The following is an 18,911-nucleotide window of genomic DNA, read 5'->3' on the forward strand; positions in this document are numbered from 1 at the left end:
TGTGAGTGGAATATCAATGTCTTTGTTTCGCTTTGCATTGTAAAACGTTTTGTGAGTGGCTCATTCATGATTTGATTCTGCAGATGCCAAACTCCAAGATTGCCTTGTGTTTTTTTTTTTTGGTAGGCAGATTGCCTCGTGTTAATTTCTCTTTTGTGAGTGGCTCATTCATGATTTGATCATGAACATAGTATTTTAAATTTCTGAAACTCATACACATTTGTTTATACCATGCTTAATTTGGCTGACTTTTGATCTATGTAGTTAATCAAGGCAATTCTTTAAATATGAAAGTTTAGAGAGACTACCACCAGAGAGATTACCATTGGACTTTTCAAAATTAACAAAAACAAAACATAAGATCTTTTCTAACAATTTGACAAAAAATTTATTAAACAATTGGAGAGAGCCCATGAGGAGACTCTCACCATTGGAGATTTCCAATGGTCTAAAGTGAACCCTCTAAACATCTAGAAGCTCTTATCTCTTTCTTCTTTTTTCCCTTACTTCTAACCCTCTAAACCCCTAAAAGTTTTCGCAACACTACAGTGAATTTAGACCAAAATTCACAACATCCAAATATACACATCCGCACTCTTGAAAGACATATAAATATACAATTAAAATATTTATATAAAAAAAGGATTTTTTATTTGGAGTTAAACAGTAGAAACAGTACTCGAGTTGCCAATTGCATCTTCTCAAACCACACTTGTTATATAGTGGCATATTTAACCCATTTTCAGTTATGTTTTGATTTTTATACTATCTATTATATATTTGAGAATGAAAGTACTATTAAATAATGTTGGAATACCGTTATACAGCTAAGCAAATGTAAAGACAAGCATTAATAGTAGTCTATCACGATTCTAAATATAGTACTATTTAGTTGTCAAAAATATATATTATTATTTAAAATAAATTAATTCAATATGAGATAATTAGTAGGGTTTAAAAGGATCATGACTTTTTCTTTTAATTCATATGTTACATGTAATTCTAATATTCTCTTATTTTCTATTTATATGCATGATATTATGTTTTGTAGCAGTTTATAATATCTTGTAGTATTTTTTTAAAAATATTATTTTGTAACCTTTGAATCTTTATTTGTCATTTTTCTGTTATCAATTTTATTTTGCTTAATTAATCCCAACTTGTACATGTTGTCATTATTTCTGATATTAATAGGTTGTTTCCTGTTTTAAGTTCTCTCATCATGCATGGTTAATTTTACCAAAATCAATCGAATTATATAGTTTCATTATGTAGTGAAAAGAATCATAATATAACTAAACTTTTATACTAGATATCAAATGTTTCAAATAAAAAAACGATGAAAAAAAGATGAAGCAAATAAGTTGAAGAAGAAACATGTTTTTTTAGTTAGGTTAAATCCGGTTATTGTTGTATTTGGTTTTAAAAAAATTTAAATTTTTTTGGTTTCTTACTGGATTTATATAGTTTTCTATTAGGTTTAGTTTGTCAAGCGGTTAAACAAATTTTTTGTGGAGAAACATATTTAAACTTTGAATTTATAGAGATGTTTTTGGGGCCATCTAACATGTGGTCATAGTATAAGCTCTATATATTGGGATGTGATACTTTTCATAGGAAAATAAATAGTCTTCCATACTTATAACTAAATAGTAGAGGAGGTAGGATACAATTTTCGGGCATGCAAGGTTACATTTAAAAGGATCTGAGAATTATGAGCGTGTCACGGACCTAAACGGGTTGATGCCCATACCTCCCGACGTAGAATTTGAGCTTTTTTTTCTCCACCAAACAAGAAAACAAAACCATAAGCTCATAATCTGATTGCGATAGAATCAAAACAAAGAGTGTGATTTAGTGTCAGTAAAACTTATGTATCTTTTGGTTTGATGTTCTCTAGAATGATGTGTTTGTAAAACTCAAGCTTAAAAACCCATTAGTTTGGTAGTTCAAAAGAAACATAAACTGAAATTACAAAGAATAAGCCATATCTTACGTGAAATAACTAGTTTGACTCTATTTTGTCACGTATAACTAGAATGACCTATATCTTTTGCGAAAAGACATTATAACATGTTGTGTAATAGAGAAAACGAAACGGGCATGAAAAATTACGAAACTAAGTTTTTTCTATATTTTTCGACAAAATTCTTTAGTTTATTACTTGGGACTCAAGTTATCTCCAATTTAGCACTTATACGTTGTACTAGTTCATTTTCAAATCAATAAAATACTACAATTTTTCAAAGTCATTTTGTTTTAGTTTATCATTTATTAACAGAAACGCAAATATACAAGCTTGAATTTTGACTATGACTACGACAACTATCTCACAGGAAGGTAGAAAACTTTTGGTGTTATTGTGCACAAATAGAAACATAGGGTTAAAAATAGAATACAAGAAATTTCAGGAAGTGAATTAAGAATATGGTAGACAATAATTGGAGGAGTAATAACAAACCGGTTTACAAGAAAAACCGGAAATCACACTAAACTCGGTCTTTGAATAATAACTAGCATTATGCCCCTGTTATAACTCTTAACTAAGACTTTTAAAATAAAGCAGATAGCATAAATATACAATAAAGTTATTATTATTGACTGAAGATTAATATACAAAAGATTAAGAAAAAGATATTAAAAATGTACAACTTTTCTCTCTAATAAATCAATTGTGATACACAGTAATTAATAATTTGAGAGTTTAGAAATATAAGAGAGTATAAGTACAACAATAATGTTGGGTATATACATGTCCGCTTATTTCATTAGCTCCAACCAATTGTAATGTGTTCTTCTTCTAATTCAGTTTGCAAACATTTGTTGACACCCAAAGCAAAATGTAAAATGTGCACAGGTAAATACATGATGCGCTGCCTTTCTAACATTTGCATGTCAAAAGATAATTATCATAGATGAATACATAAAGATGCAATTCTTTCCCAAAATCCTGTCAAACAGACTAATTAAACCATTGCGTCATTGAATCAGTACAAAAAAATTCTTTACCGTTAGCGCAAACCATCTGCTATCTTATGTTATACACAGCGAATTCACAAATGCTATGTTTGCGGCAGGTATAGTAGGTGTCACCCCTATAACAGCATTGGTTAGTACGCTATGATATATTTTGATACGATAGCAACTCTAGAACGTCATTATAGTATTTTGATATAGCACTTTAATTTTTTGTTATAATTTACTAATATCTCAAATTTTGTGTCATGATACCTTCACCTAACATGGCAACTAAATATTGCTGTCTAATATAATTTTTGTAACTTTGTGTTTTATGCTATAATATATAATTTTTCGACAAGGACATCGAAGAATTGCTATAATAAACATAATGATGGCTTTTGATTATGCGTTAATATAATCTACTATAGTTGAATACCACCACTAATTTTTGCTATTATATCTGTTCTCATAGAACTATCTTTTGTGATTCTAAACCTGTTTTGCATAACATAAATATACAACATATAACATAAATCTGAATAGATATTATATCATAAGTCTGATTCCAATCCAACATACACCATTTAAAAGTTAAAACATAATCATTCAACATAAGTAACTGCAAAGCCAAATACATAACTAGTCTAATTCCAAATTTCATAACAGAAGTAAGTTAGTCTAGTCTTAACCTAATTAAAACTAGCTAACTTGGACCATTGTTTCTTCACTCCCTGCAACAATTAACAATGTCTCGTATCAGCAGCTAAATAAAACCAAAGCACAAGGATCACAACAATTTCAAAACTTACCCTAGATTCTTCAAAGTCAATAGGTCACCAATTTATCCATTACCCTAGATTACTTTATTTCATCAGATGGCCTCCAAACTGCTGCATCATCTACATTCACTACATCTATCCAAACTCTAGCGAACATGGTGTACCTTTTGATCTGGATCGATTGAATGCATTCGTCCTGTACCAACCACCCGCTTCTTTCCACTTATATCCATTAACTTGCACTTCTGATTAGCCTTCGAACCTTCAGATGCTTTTTGGCGCTGTCATATTACATTATAAACCAAGTTTAAACGCATGTAGAAATTTAATTAGATGCAGTTTTTCAAACCAACAATCAAACTTACCGGAGATTTCCGCAGAGGGGATTGTGATGCTAGCTGAGTTTTCTTCACAAGAGACTTTGGAACTACTGCTGGTAGCTTCTCACCAAGAGATTTTGCAATTGTTGCTGCGGATTCTGAACATTTGGCTGCAGATACATGTATAGAAGAATTATAACCTGATGCTGCCTTTTGTGTTCATGTTGCTCCACTTTGTGGAGCTGTTGTTGCTGACTTTCCTCTTCATGATGCTGCTGTTGGATTAGTTGATTGAGAACTCTGAAGAGAATCTTCTAAGTAAACAATCACACAACAAGCAGACAACATTCACAAAATCTACAAACTTATATAGTACCTCTGACAAGAGAAAACATTTCACAAAAGAGAAGATGGTTCTAATCTGACCTGTGAAAAGAGAACACTGATAAGCTTCAAAGTCCCATTGATTCACTCAACAACACTTGCAAAACAAAATTATTGAATGAGCAAAATGTTATATATTCAAGAAAATGAATCAATGATAGTTTGACATAACAAAAGAACTAAATTGATGTGACAATAACAACATGATTCAGACAACAGAAGAAGCTTAATCAATGACAATGAAATTCTCATGTTTTATCACCCAATTTTTTTTTAACAATTTCAGTGTTAAAATCCAAAATTTTGCAACTCAAATGCCCAAATAAAAACAAAATTTCGAATACAAAATTGTTCACATGCACCAAAAGCAACCCACAAAAACATTACTGGAACAAATAACAAAGGCATGCAAATTCGACTAAATTTTAAGAATCGAGGAAGAAAACCAAACTACAATCACATAAACATCGATTATTGAGTCTCAAAGATTGATAGAAGCAGATCTAGAGTAACAAATTGAGTGTCAAAGGAGAAAAAAATCAACGGAGATAAGAACTTGCCTTCGATTCGATCTCAAAGTGGACAGATCTGGAGCGGATTAAGTGCCAGCGGGAGGTTCCAGTAGCACGGAGAGTTTATACGACGGCGACAGAGAGGCGACGGAGAATTTAATTAGTTCGTCGGACTGAGAGAGTTCTTTGATATGATAGGGTTTTTGATAAAGGGGGAATAAGTGTTTGGAGTTTGGGTTATTGTCGATTGAATAAAAAATTGACTAAGTGTTTGGCGGACTAAGTGTTTTGGGTTCCCCCTCATTAAAATTCTATATTAGCGTTTCTCAAACGCTGTAATATGATAACCAAAATTACATGACATCTTCAATAGCAATTGAGTAAACCGTGCTATAACGTTATGCTATTAATAAAGACTTTTTTGTAGTGTAATGCAAGTTTCTAAGTTTGCTCAGCCAACAAAATAATATTTTAGTTGTGAATTGCATTTAGCTTTTGAAGTAAGTGAATTTCCCAATTCAATCCAATCTGTATATTAAAGACATTACGTTTTCTATATAATTATGATGACTTATACATCAAACATAAATGTAATATACTTACTTGACAATAAATACACCTGGAGAAAGAGGATGCTGAAAAAAACTCACAAAGAACTTCTCAACTAATGGCCATCCATGCTTGGTTGTTATGTTCTCCGACAGAAGATTCAAAAGAAGACCAAAGTGAAACAAAGAAAAAGCAAGCGAATGAGATTTTCCTACAGAAGACATTGTTTTGTTTTGTAGAATGGGCTAATACAAAAACGAAATTGCATATATAAAGAAGTAAAATAAGAGATAAAAGAAGAAATTTAAAAAATATGAGATATAATTTATCTTAAAAAAAAGAACTTAAGATTCGATATAGCTATAAAACTCACTCGAATTTTAAAGCAACTGTTCTGATGAGAAGCCAAAATTTGTTGCTTATCCTCTAGTGTTTGTGAGACAGGAGAAGCATAGGCATTGATTGTATTAAAGAATAATCCTATGAAAAAAGCATCGAATCCAGTCAGATAAAGCAGAAACAAAGCAAAAATAAACAAACGCCGTGGAAATCTAGAAAAACGGTATATGATTTTCGGATATATGAACAAAAATTACAAACAGAAATAGAAGATGGTAAATTGGTTCATCGGGATGAAAAAATACATGATTTCTGAGTAATCGATTAATGATGTTGAGAAAACCATCTTTGAGATATTATACATACTACAATAGTAATGGAGTTTTTGTAGGAGAAAAAGTCGTGAGGTAGAGATCGTGGGGATGATAGAGAAAAATGGTTTGAGAAAGAAAAAAGTTAAATAAAAACACAAGATATTTTTTCTTTTTATTATAATTAGAGATGAATAAATAAAGTTTACCGTAAAAAAGAAAGAGTAAAATAATGGTACTAAGCTAGTGTGTCAATCATATAATGCATCAGTTATTGAAAAAGCAAAGGTTGATTTAATATAATTTGGAAATAACTAGTTTGACTCTATTCTATCACGTATAACTAGAATGACCTATATCTTTTGCGAAAAGACATTATAACCTGTTGTGTAATAGAGAAAACAAAACGGGCATCAAAAATTACGAAACTAAGTTTTTTCTATATTTTTCGACAAAATTCTTTAACTTATTACTTGAGACTCAAGTTATCTCCAATTTAGCACTTATACGTTGTACTAGTTCATTTGCAAATCAATAAAATACTACAATTATTCAAAGTCATTTTATTTTAGTTTATCACTTATTAACAGAAACGCAAATATACTAGCTCGAATTTTGACTATGACTACAACAACTATCTCACAGGAAGGTAGAAAACTTTTGGTGTTATTGTGGTGTTCAGGTTGACGCCGACCTTTCCGAGGAGGCTACGACCTTTGCTGTTCCGAAAGATAATTCGGACCTATGTCAAGTGAACGCCAGACCCAACCATAAGTTGGTTAAAGGGATGAAGAGTAAAGATCAGGATTGGCTGCGCTACTACTTTTTCGTGGAGTTATCCGAGATTTCTGTTTTGGATCTTGACATCTTTTTCATTTCCGAGTGGAATTTGTTTCCAAGTAGATCTTTTTTAGTTATGGTCATGGGAGGCTATCGTTAATGCTATTTTCTAACCGCGTTTTGTTTGGTTCGCATAACATAATTTTTGACCTCGAGGAGCTTGTGGAGAGATATCTGCGAGTCTTGCTGCTGTTAGGACGAGAGAACCTTTGCGTTGGCCAGACGTTACTGATTCATTTGAATTTCGTAAGTTCCTTGAAAATCTTGTTCGTTTGTCCGTTTGTCTTGATACATTTTTTACGTGAAACTGTTTTAAAGATTCGTTGTTACACTTTTAGAAATGAGAAAAGCTAGTTGTCAGTTTCCGATTTATGCCGATACGTTTGGAGAAGGTAGTTCGGTAGCGACGAATGTCAATATATTCGTCGTTGTAACCAAGCCATAGCAGGTGGCGGCAAAGGTTTCAGAGAGTGGCGTGGTAGAGAGTAACCAACGGGATGCTAGTGAGGATAGGGCGACACAACTTTCAGATGCTCAAGCTTGGAAGAAAGCTTCAAGTTTTGTTAACAAGGATAGGACGACGCGACTTTCAGACGCTCGTGCCGGGAAGAAAGTTTCATATTCTGTTAACGAGGATAGAGCTATTTTTGTGAGCGATCGAGTGTCGACGTTTCCTAGCGGAGGAAGGTTTCTGGTAGAGGTAGTTCAAGAGATTCTTTCCCATTGTCCGGGAAAGAGGTTCTACTCAGGATATTCAGGAGGTCAATCACTCCTTTTCGTTCAATTATGATAGGAAAAGTTGTTGTTTCCAGACAGCAGTTATTGCGGTGAGTTTGGTAGAAACGTTATCGGGTCGTCTCGTGAGATGCCCCCATTGAATCCCCTATAGCGAAGAATCTCTACCAAACTTGGGCTTCTAAAGAGCTTATGTACAGTTATACTCTGTTTCTTGCTTTGTCATGTTTATTGTTTTATGTTATGATAACTTTTTGTTCTCTTTTTTATCTGTTATCAGTCGTTTGCCGCCGGATTTGCGATATACAATTCTCTAGAGGAAAAAGCGAGAGAGGCAAGGAAGGAAACGCTGGCCGTTGAGGAAAAACGAAAGACCGCAATTCTCGTGATGATGCCTTTCGTACTGTTCGTTCCGAACGGAGATGCTTTAAAGATGAAGTTGCTATTTATTAAGCCTAAATCGATCAGTTAAAGAAGCATATCCTTGACAGACGTGTTGTCAACGAATCTCTTTTCATGCAATGTCAAGTTGTAGGTACTCAGAAACTCTTGAAGCAGTTGATCAAAAAAGTTAGAGAAATCATGATGAAGACTATGTGTGAGCTTAAGGTTGACAAAAACTCGATATTCATATACACGTACACTGAAACCTTTTATACTCAATCAACTGTTTTTGGCGGAAAAAAACTAAAACCCCTTTGTCAATTGAAAATTTATGAGTTGAAATCTTTAAAATTAACCTAGATTTTGAATCAAATCATTCTCCAAACGAAGTTAGGGAAAACTAACCCAGATTTGTCGTCGCCGCCGATGCCTCATCATTATCCGAAACTCCTCGCCGCCGACTACTCTTCCTCGTCGCCGGCATTAGAGTTCTTCTCTGAACAGTTAATCGATAAACCCAAAAATCGTCTTATTGTTCCACACTTTAACACTTCCTCCACTTAAGCAAAGACTCGAACTCGAACAGAGCCTCAATCGGAATTGTGTTTCAGTTTCGTCGGAATTTCTCTGGTTCTTCGAAAACGGACTTCGTCTGTTCTGCTTTCTCGAAGAAGGAATGACAGTTTTTGATTTATTTTAAGTTTTAAAATTAATAATTTTAAATATATATTTAAATTATTTCGTAACCAGAAACGGTTAAGAAACTGAACCGGCTCCACGAAACTAAACCGCCTCCGTTAGTTTCTCGTTCCAGGGCAAATTCGGCCATTTTGGGCCTAATGGCTAAAAGGTGGTTGGCCAAGCCCACTTTGCCTCTTTGTGAAAAAAAGTCAAATAGGTGTCCACGGTGAAATTTTCTTTATATATTAAGGGGTTTCTCCGTTTTCAGTTACGTTGTCTCGTTGTGAACGTTGATCTTCAATCTTCCAAAGGATTTGGTGGAGGCTCTAGGGTTCCAGTGACATCTATGAGAAAAGCCAGATTTACTTGTAAAAATTGGAATACTTTATCTTAACGACAACGTTGAATCATGTATCGAGCATGAAGCTAAACTTATTAGCCTAGACGATTCATATGAAGTCCAAGTATCTAAAGTTTTTCACTGCGACGGTTTATTGTTATGCATTACAAAAGACCATACTAAGCTCCTAGTTTGGAACCCGTATTGGGGTCAAACCAAGTGGATCGAACCCATACATACTTCATACCAACTGGAATTGTATTCGTATGCGATTGGATACGACAAGAGCAGCCGCAGCTACAAAATCTTGAGTTTCCTTGATTCATATTACCCAACTACCTTTGTTGATATCAAAATCTACGAGTGTAACTCTGGTTCATGGAGGGTACTTGATGTCGCTGCTCCAGACGGGCAGGTAGATGATTATGAGGGTGGAGTCTCTCTCAAGGGAAATACTTACTGGTTTGTTAAAGAGAAGCCTTCAGAAACAACAGTAGGTGAGGACGACTCTTTCTTAGTATGTTTTGATTTCACAAAAGAGAGATTTGGGCCGCTTTTGCCTCTACCGTTTGAGTGGTATCCTGAAGATACCGCCACTCTATCTAGTGTTAGAGAGGAGCAGCTTGCGGTTTTATTTTAGCGATGGGACACATCGATGTGGGAGATACGGATAACTACTAAGATTGAGCCCAACGCGGTGTCGTGGAGGTCGTTCTTAACAGTGAATGAGAACACTCACTTGCTTTGGCTTTGGCTTTCAATTTGCGGTTACAGGTGGAAGTTTCTTTATTGACGAGGAGAAGGAAGTCGCGGTGGTTTTTGGTAAAGTCTACAAAGACGAAAATGGTTATACAAACCACCGCTCTCACAACTTAGCAGTTGGAGTGGATGGTTCCTTGAAAAAAGTGTATGTTGGAGAATCTCCAGACTGAAATTGTTATCCACTTGTTGCTCTTATGTTCCAAGTTTAGTGCAACTTAATTAGTCCATTTTTTACAATACCTATGATCTATTTCTTGTGTATTTACCGGTTTCTTTTCTTCTCTTTTGTCACACCTTCTTTTTGTTCCCATATTTGACTTCGTTTCACTGCCTTGAGTTACGTAATTTCCTTGTCCTCACTACAAAAAAAGTCTTCATCGTTAGCGCAAACTATCTGCTATTGTATGTAATACACAGCAAATTCACAAATGCTATGTTTGCGGCATCTATAGTAGGTGTCACCCCTATGACAGCATCGTTTTGTACGCTATGGTATATTTTGCTACGATAGCAACGATATAACGCCATTATAGAGTTTTGATATAGCACTTTAATTTCTTGTTATAAATTACTAATCTTTCTAATTTCGTGTCATAATACTCTCACCTAACAGGACAACTAATAATTGCTCTCTAATATAAGTTTTGTAGCTTTGTGTTTTATGTTATCATATATAATTTTTTGACAATGACATCGAAGAATTGCTATAGTAAACAGAATTAGTGCGTTTAATTATGCTGTAATATAATCTACTATAGTTGAAAACAACAACCAATTTTTGCTATAATATCCAATCTCAAAGAACTATCTTTTGTGATTAATTCTAAACCTGTTTTGCATAACATAAACATACAACATAACATAAGTCTTAATAGTTGTTATATTATAAATAAGTCTGATTCCAATCCAAGAGACACCATTCAAAAGTTAAACATAATCATCCAAAACAAGTTTAAGCAAAGCCAAATACATAACAACACAAGTCTGATTCCAAATTTCATAACAGAAGTAGATTAGTCTAGTCTTAACCTAATCAGAAAACTAGCTAATCTGGACCATAGATTCTTCACTCTCTACAATAATCAACAATGTCTCATATCAGTTCCTGCATAAAACCAAAGCACAAACATCACAACAATTTCAAAACTTACCCTAGATTCTGCAAAGTCAGTAGGTCACCAACTTATCCTTTGGCCATACAATTGATGAACCAAGTGAATCTCTCATATACTCGATTTCATCTGATGGCCTCCAGACTGCTGAATCATCTACATTCACTACATCTACCCAAACTCTAGCTGCATTCTCTCCCAAACAAACATGGTGTACCTTTTGATCTGGGTCTATTGAATGCACTCGTCCTGCACCAACCACCCGCTTCTTTCCACTCATATCCATTAACTTGCACTTCTGATTAGCCTTCAAACCTTCAGATGTTTTTTGGCGCTCACATGTTACATTATAAACCAGGATTAAACGCATGTAGAAATTTTATTAGTCAATATGTCAAACCAAAGACAAACTTACCGGAGATCTCCGTAGAGGGGTTTGTGATGCTAGCTGAGTTTTCTTCACAAGAGACTTTGGAACTACTGTTGGTTGCTTCTCACCAAGAGATTTTGCAATTGTTCCTGCAGATTCTGAACCCTTGGCTGCAGATACCTGAATAGAAGAATTATGACCTGACTTTCCTTTTGTTGCTCCATTTTGTTGCTTCTCACCAAGAGATTTCTCTGTTGCTCCATTTTGTTGACTTGTTGCTGCTGACTTTCCTTTTGAGGCTGATGCTGTTGGATAAGTTGATTGAGAACTCTGAAGAGGAGTTTTCTGAACTGCTGAATCTGTGGTGTTTTCATAGGAAACTTTGTGGGCAGGCCATGCTACAAAAGACTGTAAACAGTCCTCAAGGTATGTCACATCCATCGTTGGCCTCCATATGAACGTCTCAGGTTGAAGTATTACATCCACAAATACTTTCACTGCAACAGGTCCGAGAGGAAGCCCATTAACTAATGCAGATTGGTCTTTTGTCTGCCAACGTCCTTCTGCAACAATAACGTCATTGGAAGACAAATCCAGTAGTTTGCACTTATTTCCATAAGTGGGTCTTGGTCCCTGTCAAACACATTAAACCAATGTCTTAGTATGACTCTGAATATATTAGTATGACTCTGAATATATAACATTTTACCTGTGCAATGTCTTCTGGATTGAGCTTCTCCTCTAGGCTAACACACATAGCAACAGGCCAAGCTATCATCTGACCAACAGCTTTCTCCATAATTTCCATGTTAACTGCGGGTCTCCAAAGGTATGCTTCTGGTACAATCGCAGTGTCAATCAATACTTTAACATCTGTAGGACCTAAGCGACTTCCATTGACTATCTCATCCGGATCAGAAGATATAATACAACCCTCAGCAACGGTTGCATCAGTACCAGCCCAATCCATCAAGATACACTTAGGTTGTGATCCTTGGTTCACACTCTGTATAAGGAATCAATAGGCTATTATCATCTAATTATGTACCAAGAGATCAAAAGTATCAAATAAAAGTGACTTACTCTGGCAGCTGAGGTTTCACCAACTTCAGCTGATTGTCTCTATACCAAAAAAAAAACAAAGTCAAATATATGTACTAACCGATTGATTAGCTTTATGTATAAGTAGACAAGTGTTTACATGGTTCTTTATCTTGTCAATTACTTCTTGTAACTCATTGACCTTCTGCTGGAGCTGGTCCTGTTTCTGTTGCATTTCAGCCATACATTTGCTTTTTACTTGGAAACAAGCTAGTTTGGTCTTGTTCATATTTCTTCCCATCGCCCTTAGTCTACCAGGATTGTCAGGCCCTAAGAGTTGGCTAAGTGAATCTTTTGCTTCATTCGTCCCATTTGATTGAGGACCACTGCTAACAATCTCAACTGCCTTTTTCTGCAAACCATCACACACAATCACAAACCAGTCCACACAATCACTGGCTAAGTTCTGGATTTATTGCCTATCACATTCATTTCAAAACCATCACAAACCAGTCCAATTTCTGTTCCATCACTAACCTATCCAATTTAACAAACCATCACTAACCTAACAATCATCACAAACCAAAATTTCACAACTTCCAAACTATAACATACTCACAATTTTTTCAGCCGCATTTGTATTCACTGGTGTTCCATCTTTCTTGGTCCGTGACTTAACCCAAACCTTTAGCCTCGTCACTTCAGTTGGGTCTGCACTACCAGTTTTCTGAAAAACACAACATGCCAATATTAGTAGCAAGCTAAGTGTTTTAAAATTTCAAAGCAATAAAAAACATAACCTAACAGACACATAAGATTACCATATCTTCTGCAAGTCTAACCATCCCTCTACGACTACAAGTGTGAGGAATCTGGTTCCGCCTTCTCTCCTTGTAGTTATCGCTTATAACCTAACAATGATTGTTAATTAGTAACTTTCTACATAGTAAATATACTTAGTTTAATCTTCTCCCTCAACATACCTTAAATTCAGGGCTAGTTTTGCTCTTCAGAAATTTTCTCCACTCAAATGGAGAAACATTTTTAGGTCTCAGATTCATCCTCTACTGGTTTGTCTTTGCTTCTCTAAACTTAGTTACTTGCCTTGATTTCTAGGATCTCCACAAACATCCCATTTGCTTAAGCACTGCAACCTTTTGATACTCCTCATCTAGTTCAAACCTTGCCTTCAATCAATTACAGAAAAAGTGATTATTGCTGTGATAAGGAAAGATAGTCAAATATTACAAAAAAAAAAAAAGTGAAGTGTTACCTGGACAGATTTCCAGAGAAGTGTCCTGATTTCTTCACCTATTTTTGTCCAGCGATCAATTGTGATAGGGACGTGTTCACGGACCAATGCGCCTGCATATGATGCTAACTTAAATGAGCCTTTACCAATAGGCTCTCCCATCATGGTGTACTCCACTCTCACTCTGGCATTTGGATCCTTAGCAATATCTTTCATCCTAGTTGGTCCACGCTGCCTCTTGGTCTTAGGTTGAACAGCATCTTCATCTCCAGATAATTCAAGCTCGCCTTCAGGTTCTTCAGCTGCTTGCACTTCAACTTCGTTTTCTGTCTCTCCATTAATGTCTTCAGCTTCGTTTTCTGTCTCTCCATTGATGTCTTCATCAGCTTCTTTTTCTGTCTCTCCATTGATGTCTTCAGCTTCTTTTTCTGTCTCTCCATCGATGTCTTCAACTTCTTTTTCTGTCTCTCCATCAATGTTTTCTGCTGGAACAACAGTTTGTTCTACAGCTGTTGGCTCAATTGTACCCACATACTCCACCTCATCATTGCATTTCTTAGCAGCAACTTTTTTAGGTTGTCTTCCACGCTTTTTCTTCTGTTGTCCCATTGTAAATCACTTGAGAAAAAATGATAAAATTAAATCAGCACTCAAAGCAGACACACAATTAACACTAAAAACAGATAGACAATCAATAAATTAAACACAACAGACAGACAATCAACAAACACAACAGACAGACAATCAACACTCAAAGTTAAAGCAAAGTTCTACATTTCAAACATAAATCCCTTCACAATCACTTCTCTCATTCTCTGCTACTTCCAAGTCAACATCGATGTCAACTGTTGTTGGCAATGGCCCAATGTCAAGAGTAACATCGTCACTCTCTTTCTCTCTAAATCTTCTCGACGGACCTCTCATTGGAACATGCCAAGATGATGAGTCATCTTCACGCAGGAAAAACACTTGTTTTGCCTGAGAAGCCATAATATACGGATCCCTTAAAAAGGAGACTTGACTATGATTCAAATTAACTAGTGTAAACCCTTCTTCTTCCTTAGCTCCATTGCCCTTTATTGCCCAGTTGCAACGAAATAAAGGAACATAGAAGACATTATAGTCCAACAGTATAATGTCTGTTATGCAGCCATAATACTGCACCAAATCCACCACTTGTTCCTTATCCTTCGCACTAGACCTACAAACTGCTGTGGCTTCATAGAAAACACCACTATTCAGTGTTTTCCTGTCAACTGTTCTTGTGTGAAATCGTTGCCCATTCACTATGTAACCAGTAAATGATCTTGCGCAACAACGTGGACCATAAGCCAGCCATTTCAGTGTTTCACCATGAGTACTTGAATCAAGATGTATCTATCAAAGAAAAATAGAAAAAGTCAGGCTCTTATATCTATTGCTAGCCTGTTCTTTAAGCTAAACTACTAAGTGAAAGACAAATACTAGCCTGTTCTTTAAGCCAAGATGCAAAATTTTGAGTGTGCATACTCCATAACAGAGACGCATCACGTCTGCATCTCCCATTAGTGTTTTGTAGAAGCTGCAGGTGCTCACTAGTAAACAGAGAAAACAAAATTCAGAATCAGCATTCATAGAAGCAGAAAGTGAAAAGCAATATAGAAAAGCAATAGAAAGAGAGATAGATTGTAACTTACTCTACATAAGGTTCGACGACAGCCATATTCTGGATCACAGCCAAATGAGCTATTTTTCTCTCCATTTCTGTAAGACTAATAAAGGTGCCTGCAGAGATAGGACGCCCTCCAAGGATAGAGTTGTTCTCATACTCAGTATTTCTATCTGCCTTTTCCTGAACTTTTGTTGTCTTCTTCAAAAATTTACTACAGAATTGGATGCACTCTTCAGCTAAGTAACATTCAGCAATACACCCTTCAGGTCTTGCTGTGTTTCTCACAAAATCTTTGAGGACTTTCATATATCTCTCAAAAGGGTACATCCATCTGAAATGAATTGGTCCCCCTAACCGAGCTTCTCTCCCTAAATGAACTGTCAAGTGCACCATGATGTCAAAGAAACTGGGAGGAAAAAACCTTTCAAACAGACAAAGGGTTTCAACAATCTCAGCTTCCATTTCCAAAAGCTGCTCCATATCAATCACTCTCTGACATAAGTGATTGAAAAATTTGCATAAGCGTCCAATTGCTACCCTAGGACCTTTAGGTAACAACCCTCTCAAAACTATTGGAAGAAGCTGCTGCATTAAGACGTGATAATCATGTGATTTCAATCCTGTTACCTTACAGTCTTCTAAAGATACACCTCTTGCTTCTGAACAGTAGCCATCTGGTCCTTTAAAATCAAATAGACGTTTGCAGAATAGCTTCTTCTCTGACTTGGAGAGAGATCAAAGTGCTGCAGGAAGGTATGTCCTTTTCCCTTTGGTTTGCAGATGCAAGTCCTTCCTTATACCAAGCACCTCGAGATATTTGCGAGCATTGACCATCCTTTGACTTCCCACAATGCAACAATGTTGATACAATAGATACAGCCACATTTCTCTCCACATGCATGACGTCTAAGTTATGCCTTACTAGTAGGTCCTGCAAAACAGACAAACAAAATGCATTAGACATTTTCCCTTTGTTTCAATCTAAACAATAAAACATATTTCAAGAAAAGAGAACAAACCTGCCAATAAGATAGCCTGAAAAAGATTGACCTTTTCTTCCATCTTGATAACTCTTCCTCATCTACTTCTGCCTCTTCTTCCTCATCCTCCTCCGAGTCACTAGATAGATCATCACTATCTGATCCTGATTTAACAGACTCCGGTTCCTTTCCTCTGATGCAAATAAAGGGTATTTTGCATTCATCTGATCCCATGTTACTGAATCAACAGGGTGGCGGAGCTTTCCATCTGTGCTTTTGTTGTGAAAATGCCACCTTAAATCCCTAGCCATTTCCTCAGATCTGAACATTCTTTTGAGGCGTGGGATTATTGGAAAGTACCGCAACACTTTCTGTGGAACACCTTTCTTTACTTCACCTGTATGCATGTTTGTCTTCCATCGTGAAGCATTGCATTTAGGACAAATCTGGAGCTTCTTGTATTTCTTTCTGAATAGGCAGCAGTCATTAACACATGCATGAATCTTCTGATAGCCCATATCAAAGGATTTCAAAAACTTTTTCACCTCATACAGTGATGTGTGTAGCACATTATCCTCTGGTAGCATCTCCGGCAATGTCTCTAGAAGATCGTTGAAACTCTTGTCAGACCAGCCATTTTTGGTCTTCAGTCTAAACAGAGACACAATCGCGGACAGCTTGCTATGGTTAACACAGCTTGGATATAGAGGTGTCTCAGCATCTGCAAGCTTTGCAAGGAACTCGTCTTCTTTCTTGTCGTCACGTTCTGCAATCTCGCCCAATTGAACCATAGCATCAAACTCTTCGTCCAAATACTCTGCAGCCTGATACAACTCAACTACTTCATCATTCCACTGACTGACTTTGCTTTCACTTTCACCACCAGACACCAATTCTCCATGATGATACCAGTCACACCGCCTCTTATAAGCCTCATCCATTCCTCTTGTCACAAGATGATCAACAACTACACAGCCTGAGTGACGATCTATGTTACGACAATCAATGCAAGGACATACAATCATATCATCTCCCAAAGCCGCAGCCACATCCCGTACAAACTTGATAGCCCCTCTCTCATAAGCAGGATCAGCTCTTTGTTGCAGAAGTAGAAAGAGAGAAAAAAAAAAGAAGTAAACTTCCCAAAACCCTTACTGAAACCTAAGGAATATAATTATAATTATAATTATATTGCTTACCTGCCAAGATGCACCCAATCCTTGGCCACCATTCTATGTGCTAACCGTAACATAAACCTTTAGTAACCTAAGCAGCATACCATATTGTGTAAAGAAAAGAATCTTCTGAATAAGCAATCACACAATAAGTAGACAACATTCACAAATAAATTCAAACTTATAAACGTAATCAATCAAAGCAATTCAGGTTTTAAGTACATGCTACTCGATTATAGTAGCAGGTTTTAAACAAATGTAACTCAAAAGAATCTTCGATATAAACAAACACAGAATACAACATTTACAAATCACTCTATCAAAACAATTCAGTAGATAAGTACAGTTACTAGATTATATTAGCATGTTTTAAAATAAATGAAACTGAAAAGAATTCTTCTAAGTAAACAATCACAGAACAAGCAGACAACATTCACAAATAACTCAAACTTATATACTAACTATGACAAGAGAAAACAATTCACAAAAGGGAGACAATGATACTAACCTTTCCTGTGAAAAGAGAGAATTGATAAGCTTCCAAATGTCCATTGATTCGCTCAGCAACGCTTACAAATTAAACAAAATATATAGAATGAGCAAAATGTTTTATATTCAAGAAAGTGAATCAATGATAGTTTGACATAACAAAATAACTAAATCGATGTGACAATAACAACACGATTCAGACAACAGACGAAGCTTAATCAATCTGACAATGCAATTCTCAAGTTTTATCACTCAATAAAAAATCAAACATTACAGAGCCAAAATCCAATATTTGCAACTCTAATGCCCAAATAAATACACAATTTCGAATGCAAAATTGTTCACAAGCACCTAGAGCAGTTCAGGTTACCATTACTAAGACGAAATTCATATGAATTCGCAATAAACAAAGGCATGCAAAGTAGACAAAATTTTAAGAATCGATAAAGAAAACAGATATAGGGTAACGAATTCTAAAATCACACAAACATCGGTTATTGAGTCTCAGAGATTGATAGAAACAGATCTAGGGTAACGAATTGAGTGTCAAAGGAGAAAAAAACAACATAGAAAATGACTTGCCTTCGATTCGATCTCGAAGTGGACAAATATAGAGCGGATTGAGTGCCGACGGAGGTTCCAGTTGCACGGAGAGCTTTCACGACAGCGACGGAGAGGCAACGGAGGGTTTAATCGGTGGCCGGAATAGTGAGTTCGTCGGACTTACGGCTGAGGACTGAGAGAGTTTTCTTTCTTAGGGTTTTCGAAAAGTTGTTTTGTGTTTGGGTTTTTTCTCGAAAATGACTAAGTGTTATTTGGCGGAATAAGTATTTTGTGTTCCCGCTCATTAAAATTTTATATCAGCGTTTATAAAGTGCTGTAATATTAAAACTATATCTTAGCGTTTATCAACTGCTGTAATATAATAACGAAAATTACATGAC

At 35.8% G+C, this 18,911-nt stretch overlaps 4 pseudogenes across 4 annotated transcripts; 2 read left to right on the plus strand and 2 right to left on the minus strand.

The window, feature by feature from the left end:
- Window positions 1–3,650: 3,650 nt before the first annotated feature.
- Window positions 3,651–4,455, minus strand: AT5G28524 (annotated as a pseudogene; the record flags this gene model as incomplete). Its single annotated transcript has 1 exon — window positions 3,651–4,455.
- A 2,370-nt stretch (window positions 4,456–6,825) lies between these two features.
- Window positions 6,826–8,339, plus strand: AT5G28525 (annotated as a pseudogene). Its single transcript has one exon.
- A 562-nt stretch (window positions 8,340–8,901) lies between these two features.
- On the plus strand, window positions 8,902–10,113 carry AT5G28527 (annotated as a pseudogene). The gene has a single exon.
- Window positions 10,114–11,067: 954 nt separating this feature from the next.
- Window positions 11,068–17,534, minus strand: AT5G28526 (annotated as a pseudogene; the record flags this gene model as incomplete). The annotated part of the gene is made up of 1 exon: window positions 11,068–17,534.
- Between the last annotated feature and the right edge of the window lie 1,377 nt (window positions 17,535–18,911).

This window comes from Arabidopsis thaliana, chromosome 5 (assembly GCF_000001735.4).
Source record: "Arabidopsis thaliana chromosome 5, partial sequence".
Classification (NCBI taxonomy): domain Eukaryota; kingdom Viridiplantae; phylum Streptophyta; class Magnoliopsida; order Brassicales; family Brassicaceae; genus Arabidopsis; species Arabidopsis thaliana.